The following is a 6,896-nucleotide window of genomic DNA, read 5'->3' as shown; positions in this document are numbered from 1 at the left end:
CTTAAAAATGAAAAAAAGACAATTGTTATAGAACTATTAATATTCTGTATAACCGGCACTTGGCGAAATTGCGGATTTGTTTACATCGGAAGTGAGCGTACGTGCGCCAGAATATGGTAACCCTGATAATTGTTGCAACCCACACATGGAATTTTCCTGAAGGAGGAAAAGGGAAATTTTCTGTTTACTTTTCGAACATTACGGTAAGAGAAAATAAAGTTTGAAAGTCGCAAATCATTATTATTTCATATTTTCGCAAAACGTTTATGGGGTTTATTTTTCGAACATTACGGTAAAAGAAAATAAAGTTTTTTATATTTTCGCAACGAACATTACGGATTATTACGGTAAAAGAAAATAAAGTTTTTTATATTTTCGCAAAACGTTTATGGGGTTTGGGGAGTTAAAAAATGCAGCAAATTATTATTATTAACATAACAAAATGTTCCTTTTTTAGGTATTATATATGTTATAAATATTGCTATTGCCATGAAGACAAACTGGGCAAAGTTAAAATGATACCAACAACAACAGCATTTAATTTATTATAGCTTTTTTCTTACTTTTACTAGAATTCTAATGATAAAATGATTAGTGCATTTAAATACATATTAAATGAAAATATTAAAATAGATATGGAGATGCATTAAATATGATTTGGACTAATTTAATTATGTATTCTTACATATATAGCTATGCACATTTAATTTTTCTCAATAAAAATAATTAAGCTATCCTTATTATTTTTATATGTCTATACATTTTTTAACTCTGCACATAGCTACTTAGAAAGAAAGATATATGGGTAGGATATAAGAAGATAAAAATTATTAATCTTCCCTTCAAAGTCAAATGTAGTATATGTATATGTACATCAGCTGTAGTATATGATTTCAAAAAAAGTAAATCATTAGAATATTAAGCTGAAAATATAAGTCTGAAAGAAAGAGATTTTTCTTAAATTCAAACTGTGCACAAAACATTTCAGATGCATTCAAACTCTGAACTGGAACATGTTAATTTACTGTTGTGGAACTAATATGAAAACAATATTGTTGACAGTATAGTAGTGTACCACCAAAGAATTTATGCTGGGAGAAGAAGCAAAGCTTCGATGACACCACAAAGCCAAATGATAACTGGCTTAATTTTTACTCTTTTTATGCATAAAATGTCATAGTTGTTAGTATCTCATTAAAATGTATTTTCTAATAATATAATGATTTGCAAATGATGGAAATTTACTTGTCATTAAAACATTTTGTTCTAAACATGCTTCAGCTTATCAAAGAAGTTAAAGCTATTCCAACCTATCCCCCATATTAAAGTTTTTTTGATTAAATCAGGTTCATGTCTAATGCATCAAAAATATAAATAAACTTTCTTTAGTATTTGTCAAACATCAGTTCTCATGGTCTTAAATTGGATGCAAGATTTATTTCACAAAGTTATGTTTTCACTTATGGGGCAAAACTTTTAAATTTGTTATTTGAATCTGTTACATTAGTCTTTATTTTAAAGAATATATTGTATGTCATATGGCCATGAAGGCAACCTGGTTAAAGTAGAAATAAAATCAAACTTTCTAATTAATGTGATTTGAAGCCATTGTGTTATACTTCGAGGAATATGTTATATGGTAAATATGTGTGCTCATGTTTTTCCTGGAAAGGGCATAACATTTTTTTACAATTACCTAAATCTATTGTCCTAATTGTTACCAACCTAAATCTATTGTCATGGCAATTAAATTTTTCTGAAAGAGCAGGATTATTTATAAGCCAAGTGCTAAACCTTTGTATTGTTACCCTGATCATGAAATTTTAAATGGTGATTTAATTTCTTTTTTCAGGTTGAACTGCCCTTCAATGAAAGCTTTTGCTCGATGTGTGGCCTGTAATAGCAATAAATGGGACTTTTGTGAACTGAAATCTGTTAGGCTTTCCAAAATCCAGAAAGGTAAAGTTTAACTTTTTATTTAAGCCTAATGTTCTTAAAATATATTAGAATATCCATAGGTGACATTTGATTATTGTTTAATAAAGACACCATAACAAAATAAGCTGATTGAATCACCAAATTTGTAACTTGTAACTTTTAAATATATCCAGACTGTCTGCTTTAATAAGGAAGTAACATACAGTGCATATATAGTAGTGTTTTGATTTTCATTTATCATTTTATTCTGTTTTAAGTATGAGTTCAGCAATGCTCCAACATAAGGTATTCCAATTTATATGAGCTTTAAGTCGTACAGCTCCTTATTTTATTTTGCATATTTATACTTGTTGTTTTGAAATTGTCAATAATTCATAAAATGCTGATGAACAAAACATTACTATGCCTATATATAAGAATTAGCTTTAATGAAATAAGAAGCATCAAAGTATATGCTAATTGCCATAAAACTTCATACCCTTCTTCAAAACAGTACTTCAGTTATAACTGTGTTAACAGACGATGCAGTTGTTCAACATTTTTATACACTGTGCTGTTACTTTCATACTTTGGTTCAGGAAAGTAAATGGGATTTGATATTCTATATTTCTTCTTTTTTCCCCACATTATAATTATGAATCGAGTTATCAGAAAAGAATAATTAATTTTATGAAACCATTAGCATCAGAATAACTCCATTTCTTGCACATGTACTTTTTGTTTCCAATGGTGGATGCTTGCCTATGCCGGCATTGGCCACTCCTAAAATCAGATATGGTGATCTATTATGGAGGCACCTAATAGGCAGGCCACCTTTGCCTCCTATGAAGGGACAGATAATTTACATCCATGCCTTGTTCGTTATTCGAACCCGGGTCCCTCAGTATTGTACTCAGGCTTCCCTAATCACTATACCATCCGGGCAGCTACGACTTTATTTTAATATGCTATTTTGTATTGATATGTAATATGAAAAATACATTTTTATTATGTATTTTTTAAAACAAGTGCTTTTTAGTCATTGGTTCTATTTAACTAGAATTCACATGTATTGTTTTATATGCAAAATAAATACGACCCAGACTGATTGGAATCTGACTTCAGAGCTTTCGCTCGTCGCATCTGTCACATAGCTTCAGAGCTATAACTGTGTTATATTTAATTTTTAGTACTTAAATATTAATTTGTTAAAGTTAAAAAGTAATAAAGCTGAAGAATGTCAATGTCATATATTTCTTAACAATAATGTGCAGTAGTCCCTTTTTAAAAATGGTTTTGATTATCTGCAGACAATAAAAATTGAGAAAGTTATGAAAATTAGATTATTTTGTTGAATTCAAATTGGCCAAATGATAAAGATATACAGTCAAAAGTCGTTAATTCGGACACCCATAATCTGGAATGATCTATAATCCGGACCTCAAAGCTACAAACTTTCTGCGCATGCGTTGCGTTCACGCATGCGCACAGGTGTTTAAGAGTGCGCGTAAGACCTTTACGGCTGCGAATATGTTTGTGCACATGCGCGTTTAATGCGTAACGGAGGTATAAGCTAAGCTAAAATTATCTGATTCAGTTAATGTTGCACATTGCGTTGCTCCTTAATCTTTGAATTGGATCCTGCTTATTATTTTTTGCAGACTTTTAGAACAATTTCATAAAAGTAAGCTTGAACTTTCGATTATGTCAAATAGAATTTCCGATATATATTTACTAATATGTAATTTATATCTACAAAGCGAAAGTATGTTCTGAAATTCGAAATCTGTTTATCAATTTCACGCCGCATATTGGAAGTTGATCTGTCAGCACTATCCTTATCTTCAGGGCAGATGTTTTTATTTTATTTGGCTTATAATTCCTTACTAAGTATAGTATTTCATGTCTATGTACTCCGTCTTTGATATGATTTAAATCAAGTTCCTCGTCATTATAATTCGCTTTCGATAGTGAAGAAAGTGACCCAGAGGTTATTGAAAACGAAAACATTTCCATTGACAAATTAGTCGGTATTCTCAACACAGCAATTATAGGACTTGAACAGCGGAACTTTGTAACTAAATGAGAAATTATGTCTGTTTAATAGAATTAAAGAGAAAGTGTTATCACATGAAACGAAGCAACTTACATTGAAATAAATGTTTAATAAAGTAAACAAATAAATATTGAGCTTTTTCTTTTTGTAAATTTTGATACCCTTTAGATCATAATTGTTCTTTATTTCATAAATTATGGTTTCATATTTTTAATTTTGTAATTTCTGCATGCCATCTTACCAGATTTAAACTGATGATCTATAATCCGTAAAAATCGATAATCCGGAATCGCCGAAGTCCCAACAAGTCCGGATTAACGACTTTTGACTGTACTTGCATATAAATCACTTCTGCATATGATTGAAGCTTTACAATATGTGCTTGTTAACTTCAGTTGTCTATAGTATTATTATTATGACAGTTTAACATTTGATATTTGCAGCACATTACCTCAGATTAGAACTATAGGATAAAATGTAGTTGAAAACTTTGGGAGGTTATAAATGAAATAAACGCAGAAGAAATTAACTCAAGCCATTACTATTGTGAATGAATAACAGAGCAGTTAGAAAATTTATTATAATTCAGAATTAATGTTTAGTACTGGCAAAGAGAAAGTGAATAGTTTTCACAATAGAAATATTAACTTAAATAAAAAGAACAAAACTATAAATTTTCCCTCATTAATTATTAATATTTTTATTATGTTTCATTATTAAACATGTTTATTACTTGTGTGTCCTGCCAAATAGACTGGCTGCATGGAAGTTTTCATAATTTTCTCTATGTGTGACATGAATTTATGCATCCAAAATGCTAACCTTTGTATGCAACACTCACTCATTTCTAATGCTTTAAAGTCCCAATACTCGTTTAATTTAGCATTTGCAGTATCAGCGTTGTTACACTATGAGTATTACTAATATTTTAATTCAGTGCTGCTTTCTAATTACTTTCACATTTATTTTATTCAATAAATAAATTAACTAAAATATAAAATTTATTGTGAATCGATTTTGTAATTATTTATGTTTATAATTTTTATCCCTTCCAGCTGATTAGGTGTGCAGAAGCAGCAGACTTGTAAATGTGAAGGAGCTATTTGCTTAGTTATGCAGTAGAATTCACCACCCTGCGGCAAGCTTCATTAAAGCTGTGAACAGCCAAGCTAACCATCTTCAGGGCAAGTAGCTGCATCAAGCAAACCCAGTGACATTCCAAAGAGGAATGTCAGTCAAAATAAAAACTTAATACCTAAATCTCGGAAAATCAGACAATTAAGCCACAAATCTTGTGACCAATTTTTCAGTTGCTGTGCTTAGTGCGATAAAGTTATATGGCAATAAACTCAAAAGCTATGGCAGGTGTTCTATTTTACCCTTTAATGAAATCAATTTAAAGCAAGCTTATCATATGATAAGCAAAATGATTGTATCATTGGATGGTAATGATTGCATTGCTGGGTATGCAGGCTATGGTTCTACAATGAGCCAAATGTAATATCTCAGTATGCTGTGACTATTAAAATTATAAATTATGTATTATTACTTCATATTGGTCATTATGTTCCAAAATAAATGCTCTTTTTATATAGAACTATATAAATGTAGAAAATCTGAGAAGTTAATTTTATATGGAAAGCCTTCGTGCAAAATTAATAGCATCTTGTTAATTTCATATATGTTTTGTGAAAGTAATTGCTGCTGAATCTAGAATTAATGCATTATCTGAGATTTGAGACAAAATTTGTCAAATTAGAAGATAGTGAAATAGATAAATAGGAAATGAAACATGAAATTTATATATTTAATATTGAAATAAATATCTCAGTAAAGTGGCTGTATGTAAAGTATAATGATGCAATTTTTATAATTTTTTACTAAAATGCTAAAATTATGTGCTATGAAAATTTTATTTTCATTAATATTTATAATTTTTTCCTCGCAAATTTTTATCCAAGGTGTATATGTTTTAGCTATTTTAGATTTTTCTGTTTTAATGTTAAAAATATCTTCTTTATCAGCATTACATTAAAATCCATCTCATAATCATTTGAAAATGAAGGAAATTTCATTCTTTTCAATAGTTTAAGAATATTTTCATAAAACATAATTATAGAAAAAATGAACTGATACATTTTTAGTTATATATATGTAAAGAAAATTTTTTAGAAGGATCCTTTTTTCCATACCAGAAACATTTCATGAGCTGTAATATGTAATATTAGTTGGCCTAATATGTAAAAGGAATGTTTAATCAAATTATTTTTATTATGCTTTTATAAATATCACTATAATTTTAAGAGTTATTGAATTTAAAAGTGAAAGAAAAAGCTACAGTTATTTCAAGACTCTTTAATAAAACAATTCTTTATTCTTGTATTCTCGTATGAAAATTTTCTGTATATTTAACATAAAATTGTATGCATGTAAATAAATTTTTTAATTTATTATTATCATTCTGTTAGCTTCAATTTTTATTCTCAATAAATTTGATACATATATTTAATATTCAGCTAAGTTTTATTAACCATGACTGATAAGCATTTTAAATTTCATCCTGTCAAAAAATTTAAAATTCCCTTTTTTTCTTGTAATTTTTTCATACACCTCTCATTTTCTGTTTAATTGTAAATATTGCATACTTATAATTTTATAAAGCATAACTTCCCTTCCCTGAAAAAGCACACAGATTCATTCTTAATTTAAAATTCAATTACAAGTCCAATGTGAAAATGAATTAGCCAATGGAACAAAATAACACATATGTCTTTAATAGAGGACAACATATCAATAATTCCCTTAGTTTCATTTATCCCATTAGCTTCTTTACCTATTAAAAAAATTCTGATCCCCCCCCTCATGGGGGAATCAGAATTTCAGTGTAAAGTCATAAATACCACTAATGCACACATTTACATAT

At 28.8% G+C, this 6,896-nt stretch overlaps 1 long non-coding RNA gene across 1 annotated transcript; it reads left to right on the top strand.

The window, feature by feature from the left end:
• Positions 1–356: 356 nt before the first annotated feature.
• On the top strand, positions 357–6,432 carry LOC146995439 (uncharacterized). The gene is made up of 2 exons (XR_015043055.1): positions 357–1,959; positions 5,029–6,432. It is a non-coding gene; the product is annotated as an uncharacterized LOC146995439 (long non-coding RNA).
• Positions 6,433–6,896: the final 464 nt, after the last annotated feature.

The sequence above is a fragment of the Stegodyphus dumicola genome, chromosome 9, assembly GCF_044657685.1.
Source record: "Stegodyphus dumicola isolate Sdum_Otavi_A_Nest chromosome 9, ASM4465768v1".
Taxonomy (NCBI): Eukaryota; Metazoa; Arthropoda; class Arachnida; order Araneae; family Eresidae; genus Stegodyphus; species Stegodyphus dumicola.
Note: the sequence above shows the minus strand (reverse complement) of the source record. Positions and strands in the feature narration are given on the sequence as shown.